The sequence below is a fragment of the Mustela lutreola genome, chromosome 11 (genome assembly GCF_030435805.1).
Source record: "Mustela lutreola isolate mMusLut2 chromosome 11, mMusLut2.pri, whole genome shotgun sequence".
NCBI lineage: Eukaryota > Metazoa > Chordata > Mammalia > Carnivora > Mustelidae > Mustela > Mustela lutreola.
Window position 1 is genome coordinate 8724016 of NC_081300.1, and position 13491 is coordinate 8737506.

At 39.3% G+C, this 13491-nt stretch overlaps 1 protein-coding gene across 5 annotated transcripts in view; it reads right to left on the minus strand.

Annotated features, from left to right (window-relative positions):
- The window catches only part of CCDC102B (coiled-coil domain containing 102B), a 320660-nt gene that overhangs the window by 287351 nt on the left and 19818 nt on the right, over positions 1 to 13491 (minus strand). For 2 of the 5 annotated variants that reach the window (XM_059140062.1, XM_059140059.1), the window contains exon 3: positions 1992 to 2097. The exons of the other annotated variants lie outside the window; for them this stretch is intronic. The gene's annotated coding sequence lies outside the window, so the exon portion shown is untranslated. The remainder of the gene's footprint in view (positions 1 to 1991; positions 2098 to 13491) is intronic. 5 annotated transcript variants of the gene reach the window in all.

The window sequence follows — 13491 nt, forward strand, 5'->3', positions numbered from 1 at the left end:
TTTTTTTTTTAAGATTTTATTTATTTGTCAGAGAGAGAGTGAGCGAGAGCAAGCACAGGCTGACAGAGTGGAAGGCAGAATCAGAGGGAGAAGCAGGCTCCCTGCGGAGCAAGGATCCCGATGTGGGACTCGATCCCAGGACGCTGGGATTATGACCTGAGCCGAAGGCAGCTGCTTAACCAACTGAGCCACCCAGGTGTCCCCATTCTACCTTTTCTAATTCTGACTCAAGGTGCCTTCTAAAGACTTCTTCCCTTTACAAGGTTTGGAACTCATGGCTACTTTGAAGACACCACCTTGGAGTATACCAGATTCTATAAGACTAACTTCAGGCCCATTTGCCAAAACACCATCCCTCAGCAACCGATAATTTCAACAGATACTATGTTTTGCCTCTTGCAATCTGGAAGGCCAGCCACAAAATCTCCAGTCTGTGAATTCCCCAAATCTATCACTTTCTTACTTTGATTTCTTAAACTATCAGCATTGAATACCAATTAGATCCCTCCAGAACCATCCTTTCTAACCTACCGACTAAACTTTTCTTTCATTTGTGGAAAACAATAAGTATCGATTTTTTTTTCCTTTGGTAGCCTAGAACTATTCAGTACTCTGGGCTAGATTCTTAATTTTTAAAACTTTTTTTTTTTTTTTTTTAAATCACAGAAAATCCTTTCTGCTTTCTACAAAGCCTGGCTCTTGTGAATCAAAATATATTTGGTCTTCCAAATGTAATTACAATTTTTCATTTGAGAAAAACCTTACAAAGTTACATAGACTTTCTTATTAAAAAAAAATTATCATCCATCCCTTTATAAGGTACACAGAAAGGAACTAATTCTGACTAAGTAGTAGGGGAAATACTGGTGTGAAAGGAATTATCAAAGAGCTTCCAGGTTTTTTTGGGCAGAATATGATCTAGTTCGGTTTCTGCAACAGGTTGAATTATTAGCCACAATTCTCCCCTTCTCTAAAGCAGTATTCATCCCCAACCCTGTGCTGGCCTCCTGGAGGCAGAGTACACTTCTCCAATTTCCTGTATTGATCTTCACCAGGCAACTTACTTTGTCCAATGGAATATGGGAAGAAGTAGCTAGCATTGTCAGTTCTAAGCCTAAGAAGTATGAATTATTTTCTTGAGTTCTGTTACTGACATGGAAAGGGCTCTCCCTAGGTAGCTGCTGCAACTGGAGGTTAGATCCCAGAATTACTCCTGTATCCTCCTAATCCCAGGACCGGGGGTTGAGGGGCATCCAAGCCCAGCCAGACCTGTACCTAGAAGCAGAAACTACAGCACAGCCTAGCCTGGACTGGCTGACCCCCAGCTGATTTTGTGTTGAATGCCACTGAGATATCCTGCCATCTGTAAAGCAGACAGCTACCATTTGGAATGGGGAAATATGGGAATTGTTTTCCTTGTATTGTATTGAATAGATTTAAAATTTTTTAAAAAATTGAGGAAATCATGTTTTTTAACATGACTTTTTTCTCTCCTTTTGGTAAAATAATCAGACAGCTGTTCAAAGGAGTATTCAGAGGAACCACTATACTCAACTGGTCAAGTCTTCCATTAAATGCAGAAATGTTCTTTTGAAAATTACAAGCAAGTTCCCATGGTCTTTGCTTTCAACCTCCTAGTCCAAACTCTCACCTGTTCTTACCTGGACTAATGCAATAGCCTCAAAACCCATATTCTGACACTTGCTTTTATCATCATCTACCCCTTTCTAGTCTGTTCTTCATGCTAATAGGTTCAGTGCAAATATAACCTCATTGCTCCACGGCTTAAAATACGTCAGTGCTTTCCCATTTGCTTTAGGAGAAAGACCAAACTGTTCAATGTATTCTGTGGGGACCAGCATAATCTCTCCCCAGTCTACTTCTTCAGCCTCAACTCTTGATCTTAGCCGTGTTCCACACACTGCAGACACAACAGCTCCTGTCAGTTCCTGAACAGAACTTGCCTCTCTTGACTCACAGGCTTCACTTACCATTAGCCACAGTCTTCTTGCCTATTGACAGGGAGTTCCTCAATGCCATCCTTGGTGTCCGCATTCCAATGCTAACTCCTTAGTTTGGGTTTCTAGTGAAAAGAGTCTGAGACAAAAGTTTGGGGACAGTTAGGTTGTCTGGGGATAATTCTAGGAGCAAGCATAGGGCCACAGTGGTGGGGGCGGATAGGAGGTTCTATGGACTAAATTCATCCCTCACAAAATCATATGTGGAAGCCCTAACCCCCAGTGTAATAACATTTGGAAGTGGAGGTAATTGGATTTAGATGATATCATGAAGGCAGGACCCTTATGATGGGATTAGTACCCTTATAAGAAAGACACCAGGAACTTGCTTCCTCACTCTCTCTAACCTGTAAGGACATGGCAAGAAAGCGGCCATCTGCAAGCCACAATGAGGGTCCTCACTGGGAAACTCAATCAGCCTGCACCTTTATTTATGCACTTTCCAACCTCTAAGAACTGTGAAAACCAAGTGCTTGCCTACGTCACTACTGAGCTGACTTACACAAGGTGCCATCTAATTTTTAATTATTGAAAATCTGGTAGGTTTTTAATATGAATATATTTATCAGTATTCTCTTTTTGATTGGAGGTTTTATTTTTCTATTTTTAAAAAATGTTTTTAAGATTTATTTATCTGATAGAGAGAGAGAGAGAAAGAGAAAGCATGAGCGGGAAGAGGGAAGAAGGAAAGCATCTCAAGCCAACTCCCTGGGCAGCTCAACACAGAGCCGCATGCAGGGTGATCCCGTGATCCTGAGATCATGACCTTAGACAAAATCCAGAGTCAGACACTTAGCTGACTAAGCACTCAGGTGCCCCGTGATTAGAGATTTTAATGCCTTATTTAAGAAATCCTACCTTGCGGTGCAGATATGTTATCTACCTACTAAAAGTTTCTTAGCCTGGCCTTTTTTTTTTTTTTTTTTTTTAAATGAATGCCAGTAATCTACCTGGAATTTTTTTTTTTTTTTTTTAGCTGAGATAAGAGCCCAATTTCGTTTTTTCCCCTTAGTGAGTATTGAACTCACTCTGGTACCAAACCCAACAAATTCATTTATATACTGCCCTATAGCAATCTAGTTATAATATAAGTCTCTCCAGGTTGTTCTCTTGTTTAAAAACCTTCAGTGGTTCTCCATTATTTATCAAGTAAAGTCCAAGCTCCTCAACATCTCACATAAAATTGATCTTAGTGACAGCAACCACTGTATTCTTCCAATAACTTATGCTCTAAGCACACTTAATTACTTAATATCCCAAATGGAACACATATTCTTTTCTCAGTGAACTTATTGACTCATCTTCATTTCTAACATATAGTTTGTCTTGTGTATGGTATCCTCTGTGTGACATTAACACACATCAAACTTTGTACACCTTTGCCTTGGATTGTTCTCTCTCCAATCTATCATACCTTTCATCCACTTCTGTGCATATGAAAAACATACTTATCAAGTCCATCTTTAAATTTTATCCAACTTCTCTTCACCCCAATTAAAATTATGCCTTTTTAATCACCTCTATTGCATGTTAATGGTGTTATAATGAATTTTTTATGCACATTTCCCTTTTATGCTGAAAGCTACTTGAGAATGATAACACTCCATCTCATATATTTACTGTACACAAATACAATGAATATTAATTATATTAAGCCAGAAATGAATGTTGATATCCATAATCCTATTCACTGACCCTAAAAGTATAGATAATATGACATTTTTAGGCAGGAAAAATAAATTGCTTGAACATATTTACCTTGCATTTAATAAAAACACCAAGCCTCCCTTCACTGAATTTGTATGTTTTTTGTTGGCTAAGTTCTTTCATTCATACTTCTATTTAGTAGTGACCTGCCAAATAATTTACAGTGTCCAAAGGAGAGTATTCAAAAACAAAAGAGAATGTAACACCAATAAGGTATTCAGTTTCCTGACTCTGGATAAGAGACAGAGAATAATGCCATGATTATGCATGTTTAGGGATAGGGAAACTTCCTTATTAAGTGATCTTTGCAGCTGTTCTTCCTTTCTAGAAAAGGGAGCATGAGTTGGCGAGACCAAAAGTGAATTCTCTAGTTGAATAACCTCTGTAAAAAGCGGTCACCAGGGGAACAACTACTGTCCCTGTGATAATAAAACCCATCTTTGCTGGCTTAAGTCCTTGAAGCAAGAAATTGGGCCCATTGCACAAAATCAACAACTTCATTCTTTAAAGTCTTTCTTCTCAGATTATAAATCACTGGAGAAGCCCAATAAATTATGGATTTGTAATGCTATCACTGTGATTATTACTGATAAAGTCAGCCTGATACTTTAAATTGCATATTGATAATTAGCAAATTACAAAAAGATTCAGAAAGATGTCAATCTCCCAAAATCAGTGCTTATATAAGTACCCCGATTTTAATTTTGGTTTATTATTAAAATTATAAAAAAGTACAATAATGACAACTTGAAATCTCAAATATAATTCTCAACTCAATATACTAGGATAGGGGAGGAAGCAAGATGGCAGAGGAGTAGCAGACTGAAATGACATCAGATCCCAGGAGTTCAGCTAGATAGCTATCAAACCATTCCAAACATACAAACTCAACAGGAGAGAGAAGAGAAGAGCAACAATTCTAGGAAGAGAAAATCATCCACTTTCTGGAAGGTAGGATGTGTGGAGAAGTGAATCCAAAATGACAGGAAGATAGACCATGAGGGGAGGGACCAGGCTCCCAGCAAGCGATGGAGCAGTGGAGCACAAAGTCTGAACTTTTAGAAGACTGTTTCACCGAGGGACATCGCTCCAGAGGCTAAGCGGGGGTGGAGCCTTTGCAAGGCCACTGTGGTCTCAGGTCCTGCAAGGTCACAGAAAGGCCAGGGGTGTCTAAGTATGGCAGAGCTGCCACCTATCCAAGTGGGGAAGCCGGGTGCAGAAACAGAGCCCAGGAGTGACCTCTCAGCTCAGGGTAACCTTAAATCGTGATCCAAGGCACAGTCGGGACACTGCTCTTCAAGCAGGGACTCCACAAGTGGAGAGATCCCTTCTTTCCTCCTCCGGGAGGAGCGGCAAGAATCTGCTGGGTTTGAAGACTCCAAACGGTGCTCTGGGCCAGAGATAGAAATGCTTGGTCACAGGCCGGGTGAGTGCTGAGTATAGCCGGAGACCAGGGAGATGGGAGGGATAGAGACTGCTTTTCTCTGGGGGTGCACTGAAGAGTGGGGCCCTGAGCTCTCAGCTCCTCCAGGCTGGAGATTGGGAGGCCACCTTTTTCATTCCTGTCCTCCAAAGCTGTATGGAAAGCATTCAGGGAACAAAAGCTACCTTGAGGGAACCCAAGAAGATTACTGAGCCTGGCCCCTGGCAAGGGTGGTGCAATCCTGCCTCTGGCAAAGACATCTGAGAATCACTGCAATCAGCCCCTCCCACAGAAGATCAGCAAGAACACCCAGCCAAGACCAAGTTCACCAATCAACAAGAATTGTAGAGCTCCAGAGCTAGGGGAAAGCAACATATAGAATTCATGGCTTTTTTCCCATGATCCTTTCTAGCAAAGTTAAATTTAAAAAAAGATTTTTTATAGCATGGAGGACAAGGGGTGTTAGAGAGGAGAAGGGAGTTGGGGGAAACTGGAAGGGGAGGTGAACCATGAGAGACTATGGACTCTGAAAAACAATCGGAGGGGTTTGAAGGGGCGGGGGGTGGGAGGTCGGGGTATCAGGTGGTGGGTATTATAGAGGGCACGGATTGCATGGAGCACTGGGTGTGGTGCAAAAATAATGAATACTGTTATGCTGAAAATAAAAAAATAAATTAAAAAAAATTTAAAAATTAAAAAAAATTTTCTTATTCTATTTTTTTAACTTTTCCTCTTTTAATGTTTTTTAACTGCTTTATCTTAACAATACCATTTAAAAAACTCTTTTTAAATCTTCATTGTTACAATCATATTTTATCCCTTCATTGTATTTAACCTTATTTTTCATATACGTATAGGAGTTTTTTTCTTTAAAATTTTGGGATACAATTTCTTCTAACAGATCAAAATATATCCTAAATCTAGTACATGGCTTTGTTCCAGTCTCCAGCCTGATCACATTCTTTCCTCTTTTTTTTCCTATTCCTTTTTCCAACCACCTTATCAATTCCTTTTTAAGAAACATTTAAGAATTTTAAAAAGAATTAATACCTACTCTCCCAAAACTGTTTAAAAAACAGAAATGGAAGGAAAACTTCCAAACTCATTTTATGAGGCCACCATTACCTAGAACCCCAAACTAGACAAAGACCCCATCAAAAAGGGGAATTACAGACCAATATCCTTGATGAACAGGGATGCAAAACTTCTCACCAAAATACTAGCCAATAGGATCCAACAGTACATTAAAAGGATGATTCACCACAACCAAGTGGGTTTTATTTCTAGGTTGCAAGGTTGGTTCAACATCCACAAATCAATCAATGTGATAAAATAATTAATAAAAGAAAGAACAAGAACCATAGGATACTTTCAATAGATGCTGAAAAAGCATTTGACAAAGTACAGCATCCTTTCTTGATCAAAACTCTTCAAAGTGTAGGGATACCCATCTATGAAAAGCCATCTATGAAAACTGACAGTGAATATCCATTGTTTTTTTTTTTTTTAGATTTTTTAAAATTTATTTATTTAATAGAAAGAGACACAGCGAGAGAGGGAACACAAGCAGAGGGAGTGGGAAAGGGAGAAGCAAGCTTCCTGCTGAGCAGGGAGCCCAATGCGGGGCCTGATCCCATAACCCTGGGATCATGACCTGAGCTGAAGGCAGACGCTTAATGACTGAGCCACCCAGGCGCCCCTGAATATCATTCTCAATGGGAAAAAACTGAGAGCTTTTCCCCTAAGATCAGGAACGTGGCAGGGATGTCCACTATCACCACTGTTATCCAACACAGTACTAGGATTCCTAGCCTCAGTAATCGGACAACAAAAGGAAATTAAGGGCATCCGAATCAGCAAAGAAGAAGCCAAACTACCACTCTTTGCAGATGACATATTACTTTATATGGAAAACCCAAAAGACACCACTCCAAAACTGCTAGAACTCATACAGGAATTCAGTAAAGTGTCAGGATCTAAAATCAATGCACAGAAACCAGTTGCATTTCTGTAAACCAACAGCAAGACAGAAAAAAGATAAATTAAGGAGTTGTTCCCATTTACATCTGTCCCCAAAACCATAAGATACCTAAAAATAAACCTAACCAAAGAGGCAAAGAATCTGTACTCAGAAAACTATAAAGTACTCAGAAATTGAGGAAGACACAAAGAAATGGAAAAACGCTCCATGCTCATGAATTGGAAGATCAAATATTGTGAAAGTGTCTATGCTACCTAAAGCAACCTACACATTTAATGCAATCCCTAACAAAATACTATCAATTTTTTTCAAAGAAATGAACAAATAATCCTAAAATTTATATGGAACCAGAAAATACCCAAAATAGCCAGAGGAATGTTGAAAAAGAAAGCCAATGTTGGTGGCATCACAATTCCAGACCTCAAGCTTTATTACAAAGCTATCATCATCAAGACAGGATAGTACTGGCACAAAAAGAGACACATAGATCAATGGGACAGAATAGAGAACCCAGAAATGGACCCTCAAATGTAAGGTCAACTAATCTAAACAAAGCAGGAAAGAATGTCCAATGGCAAAAAGACAGTCTCTTCAACAACTGGTGTTGGGAAAATTGGACAGCCACATATAGAAGAATGAAACCGGACAATTTCCTTATACCACACACAAAAATGGACTCAAAATGGAAGAAAGACCTCAGTGTGAGAGAGGAATCCATCAAAATCCTTGAGGAGAACATAGGCAGCTACCTTTTCAACCTCAGCCACAGCAACTTCTTCCTAGAAACATCACCAAAGGTGATGTTTGGGAAGCAAATGCAAAAATGAACTATTGGGACTTCATCAAGACCAAAAGCTTTTGCACAGCAAAGGAAACAGTCAACAAAACCAAAAGACCACTGACAGAATGGGAGAAGATATTTGCAAATGACATATCAGATAAAGGGCTAATATCCAAAATCTATAAAGAACTTATCAAACTCAACACCCAAAGAACCAATAATCTAATCAAGCAGTAGGAAGAAGACACAAACAGCTATTTCTGCAAAGAAGAAATCCAGGTGGCCAACAGACACATGAAAAAGTGCTCAATATCACTCGGCATCAGGGAAATACAAATCAAAACCACAGTGCGATACCACCTCATAGCAGTCAGAATGGCTAAAATTAACAAGTCAGGAAACGACGGATGTTGGAGAGAATATGGAGAAAGGGGAACGCTCCTCCACTATTGGTGGAAATGCTAGCTGGTGCAGCCACTCTGGAAAACAGCATGGAAGTTCCTCAAAAAGTTGAAAATAGAGCTACCCTATGACCCAGGATTCACAGTACTGGGTATTTACCCTAAAGATACAAAGGCAGTGATCTGAAGGGACACGTGCATCCAAATGTTTTTAGTGGAACTGTCATATATATATATATATATATATATATATATTCCACTATATATATATAGTGGAATACTATGCAGCCATCAAAAAACTGAAAATTTGCCATTTGCAACAATGTGGATGGAACTAGAGGGTATTATGCCAAGCAAAATAAGTTAAGCAGAGAAAGATAATTATCATATAATCTCTCTGATATGAGGAATTTGAGAGACAGGGCCAGGGGGTTGGGGAGTAGGGAAGGAAAAAATGAAACAAGGTGGGATGAGCAGGGAGACAAACCATAAGAGACTCTTAATCTCCCAAAATAAACTGAGAGTTGCTGTGGGGGTGAGGGTGAGGAAAAGGGTGGTTGGGTCATGGACATTGGGGAGGGTATATGATATGGTGAGTGCTGTGAATGTGTAAGCCTGATCGATTCACAGACCTGTATCCCTGGGGCAAATAATACATTATATGTTAATAATAATAATTAATTTTTTTAAAAAAGGTCTGAAGGTGAAAAAATATATATACTAGGTTAAAGATGCTTGCATATCTTTTATTGTAATTAATTTCTTTACAAAAATATATTTTGTGAAAATAAATTTGAGTTCATTTAACATTAATTTTGCTCATTTTGTTGAAAATTTTAAATGACTGTAAACAACTATTACTATTATCTTATTCCTTGAAAATCTTATACAAAGATTAGAAGGACCTTTTCAAAGCCTTACTATAATCTTTTAATACATTAATACAACATTGTGAATGTATCCAATGTCACTGAATAGTACCTTTGAAAATGGTTAAAATGGTGAACTTAATGACATGCATATTTTCCCATGATAAAAAAAATTACATTCTGTTTCTTGGGTGATGGATTACTCTTTTTAATTCTTTTGTAAATACTGCTATAACGGTTTAATAATTCTCTCTTTTCACTTCTTCTAGAAGTTCAAGCACCCATTATTCCATGCTTCATACTTCCTTGATTTTCCTTCAGGTTTTTTAATTCTTAGGACTATGTGTACATGGTTCTGAGTTCACTAATGCTTTTTTCAATTGAGTCTAATCTGCTATCTGATCTGTTCACTGAGTTTTTATCTCAACAGGTGCTTGATTTTTATTTTTAAAGTTCTATTTGAATGTTCTTCTTCAAACTTATCTGTACAAATCCCTCACTGTGTAAGTACAATTTTAAATGCATCCTTTATTATTTTAAATACTTTACATGCGTTTTTCTTGTATTATGTATATGACAGTTCCAACACCTAGAGTTCTCTTGTAATTAAATCTGTATTTCCTGTTACTGTTTAATGCATGACTTATACCATTGATTTCTCTGCCTAGCTCCTGTTAACTGTTGTGGCCCTCATCAAGGACACACTTAGTGGAAACGAAACCTGGGAGGTATGTGTGTATGTGTGTGTACACATGTGTGTGTGTGCATGTGTATGTGTGTGTTTCCAGCACACAGTAGCCAAAAACAACAAAAAAGGAATTCTATTTGTAAGGAAGAAGATAATTGTCTCTGCTACAATGTTCCTGAAAAACTCCATACTACTTAAGGTTTCTGAATACCTACATATGTTCTTCAACCACCTGGAGTATAATTCTCCACATGCTTCATATGGGTAAGTCCCACTTCAACCACCAAGGTCCATTACTAGCGTATCCTCCAGAAAGCCTTTCCTGGTGCTCCATCCACTGTTCCAAAGTACTGTTGAGCACCTCATACCTACTTTTATTAAAAACCTTGTTTTTTTAAAAAAAGATTTATTTCCTTGAATAATTTTGGTTTTTTGTATTCTAACTCCCTCACTAAACCACAGAATCCCTGAACACGTATATTGTCTTTTTCTCCTGATTCATGGCCCTATCTCATGTTAGGTACTAGTAAATGTTCACTGAGTAAAAGACTGAATACAGTGAAAATCTGGAAAGCTGAAAAATGAATTTTTCTACTGGTATCTTTGATAATCATGTTAGATATCTCCCCCTCTCCCTTCCTCTTTCTCCATTCTACCTGCTCTGTGCCCCAGGAAACTGAAATTTATGGACTACATCAAACTCACTTGCTCTCTGGCTTGCTGTTGGGGTCATTCAATGACAAACATGGACTGAAGCTGGGAAGCCAGACCCCACTTTGTCCCCAGTTTCCACCGTCGGAGTTACCACATGTTGGCTATATGACCTTCCACCAATGACCACAGCTCCTTTCATGAAGTCTTCTCCACTAAGATATTTTTCTTTAGTTTCTGTGTAAGCCCTCCCTTTCCTCCATCTAAACCATGACTGGGAATGCCACTCCACTGCAGCCCACTCCAGAATCTCACATTATCTCTTCTTTGGGACATTATACTGATAGGTCCCCCAATAATGGGTCCATGATCAAAGGAGCAAGACTGATACAAAGCAAAGGTCAAGCAAAGCTTTATTTAGCACCAAGCGTCGAGAATCAAACCAACTGGTCAGGGCCCTCTCTTACAAAGAGGCGACCCCTCCCAGCCTCACAGCCTAACTTTTATAGAGCAAAGGCCATGTGATTGAGCCTGGCCACACACAGGTGGCCAATGAGATTGAAACACACAGAGAAAGCTGCACAGTCATGCTAGGTCACACACGAGTGGCCAACTGAATTTCAATTTACCCTAGTAGATATCTGAACTAGCCTATCACCTTGGTCAGAATTGGTGCCCAAAAGGCAGGGCCCACTCTCCTTGGTAGCTAGGGCTAGCGCGCCCCACTGATTGGATGTCTCCACCTGGCCTGACCTGTCCTTGTATCTGGGCTTTGCTATCTGGGACTGGTTTCCCGGATTTGCTTTTAAGTAGGTTCCTCTGGGAGGGGCAGGGTCAATCTAAGTTTACTGCATAAACAACAAAAGGGCTCCCTCTGGCTAAGTAGGCCCTTACAATACCTTGCCAAAACCTTTGCAACATTCCCTTCAAACTCTTCAAATTGCCCAATTTGAAGACTGCTGGCTCTTGACTGATAACAATAATTTGACACTGCAAAACGGACTGTGGTGGGGGGGGGGGGCGGGGATCTAGTATAGCTTATGAAAGACAACACTGTCCAAGAATAATTTTTAAAATGTAGTGAATAAAACAAATAAAATGTTCAAAACAACAAGGACATTATGCTAAGTGACAAAAGCCTGTCACAAGAGGACAAGTACTGCAGAATCCTACTTAAAGGAGGTATCAAAAATAGTCAAACTCAGAGAAGCAAAGAATAAAAGGGGGTGGGAGCTGGGAGAACTGGGGAGCTGCTGTTCAACAGATGTAGTTGTAGTTATGCAAGACTGCAAGACGAATGAGCTCTAAAGATCTGTTTACAACGTAATGACCAGAGTTGGCAATACAGTATTGTGCACTCCAAAATGTGTTAAGAGGTCAGATCTCATCTTAAGTATTCTACCTACAGATGAGGAAACAAACAAAGGCGGGCGTGGGGGGGCATGGTACAGAGCAAGAGGCAAGGACACTGGGAGGTAAGGATATGTCTGTTACTCTAACCATGGTGAGGGTATCATGGGCCTTTGGATATGTGCAACCTCATCAAATTGTGCACATTAAATACGTTCAGTTCTTTTTAATATATCAATTATTCCTCAGTAAAGCCAACGTAAGTTATTTAACGTTTAACTTTAAGGGAGAACCAAATACAATAGTAACTGATTATTTTAAAAAATTGAAGGGGTGCCTGGGTGGCTCAGTGGGTTAAGCCTCTGCCTTCAGCTCAGGTCATGATTTCAGGATCCTGGGATCGAGCCCTGCATCGGGCTATCTGCTTAGCGGGGAGCCTGCTTCCTCCTCTCTCTCTGCCTGCCTGTCTCTCTGCCTACTTGCGATCTGTTTGTCAAATAAATGAATTAAAAAAAAAATAATAAAAAATTGAAAGCCTTGTAATGGTATAGATTCCATGGGGCTAAAGAGAAAAAGAACGAGCAGCTAGTTTGAGGGCTGATATTGGTAGGACAAGAATGTAAAACCAAAAACACAGAAAAAGAATTTCAGAAGTAAATTTCCGCCTACAGAACTAAAAGTTTCAAGACTGTATTTTTCTTAAGATCAAAGAAGATATTGAGCTATTGCTCCTTCTGAAGCCATGCCATCACTGGTCCTCAGTACTTCTACGACCAGGGACTCCATCATTCCTTTGTGCAATCCCAGTAGGTTTGGATTAGAAAAGAAGCATATCACAATGGGTAAGATTCTTTTCTGAGAAAAAAGTTAATAAATCTTCCGACAGCCCTTTGAAATTTCTCTTTGATAGAATGGGATTCCCAGATGAAAACACTTAAAGTATCTTTTTAGTCACTTCTAAATGTCTTATCACTTCTTCAGATGGTGAATTATTTTCAGAAATAGTTAAAGTAAGGGTAATTCTAAGGGTCCAGAAATTATGCGAAGTTCAGTTCTTTTGAAAAATACTCTTAGTATGGCAGTAATATACTGAGACAGCCTGGTTTGCAAGCATACATCTGGACTCCATTTCTAAGGATTAGGACAAGATGTCCTAATTTTTAATTTGCTATAAGGTAGTGAAAACATTAAAGGTCTACTCTGTCCTGTATTAGTTCACATGACAGTATAAATAATAGGACTGATTATATGATATAAACACAGAGGAATTATCTTAGCATTTGAAGAAAGCCTAGTAAGTGGCACCCTTCATCCTTACCTGTGTAATTAATAAAAATTAAGTTAGGAATAAGGCCTCTGGGGGACAAAACATCATCTTTATTATTCAAAAACGTAAGTGGTAGGAGATAGCACACAGTAGGGGGTAAAATAAGCTATGTGACCTGCAGACTTATTCCAGCCACAGAAGAAGCTAGAGCACCACATGCTTTCCTTACAAGAGCTGGCAAACCAAAGTATGACACAGTCAATGGAGCAGAGAATGTGCGCTGCCTGTGGTCAGGCTGGCTCCCAAAGAGGAGAGCTGAGGATCTGAGCTGAACCAAACACAGCCCATTGCTTCT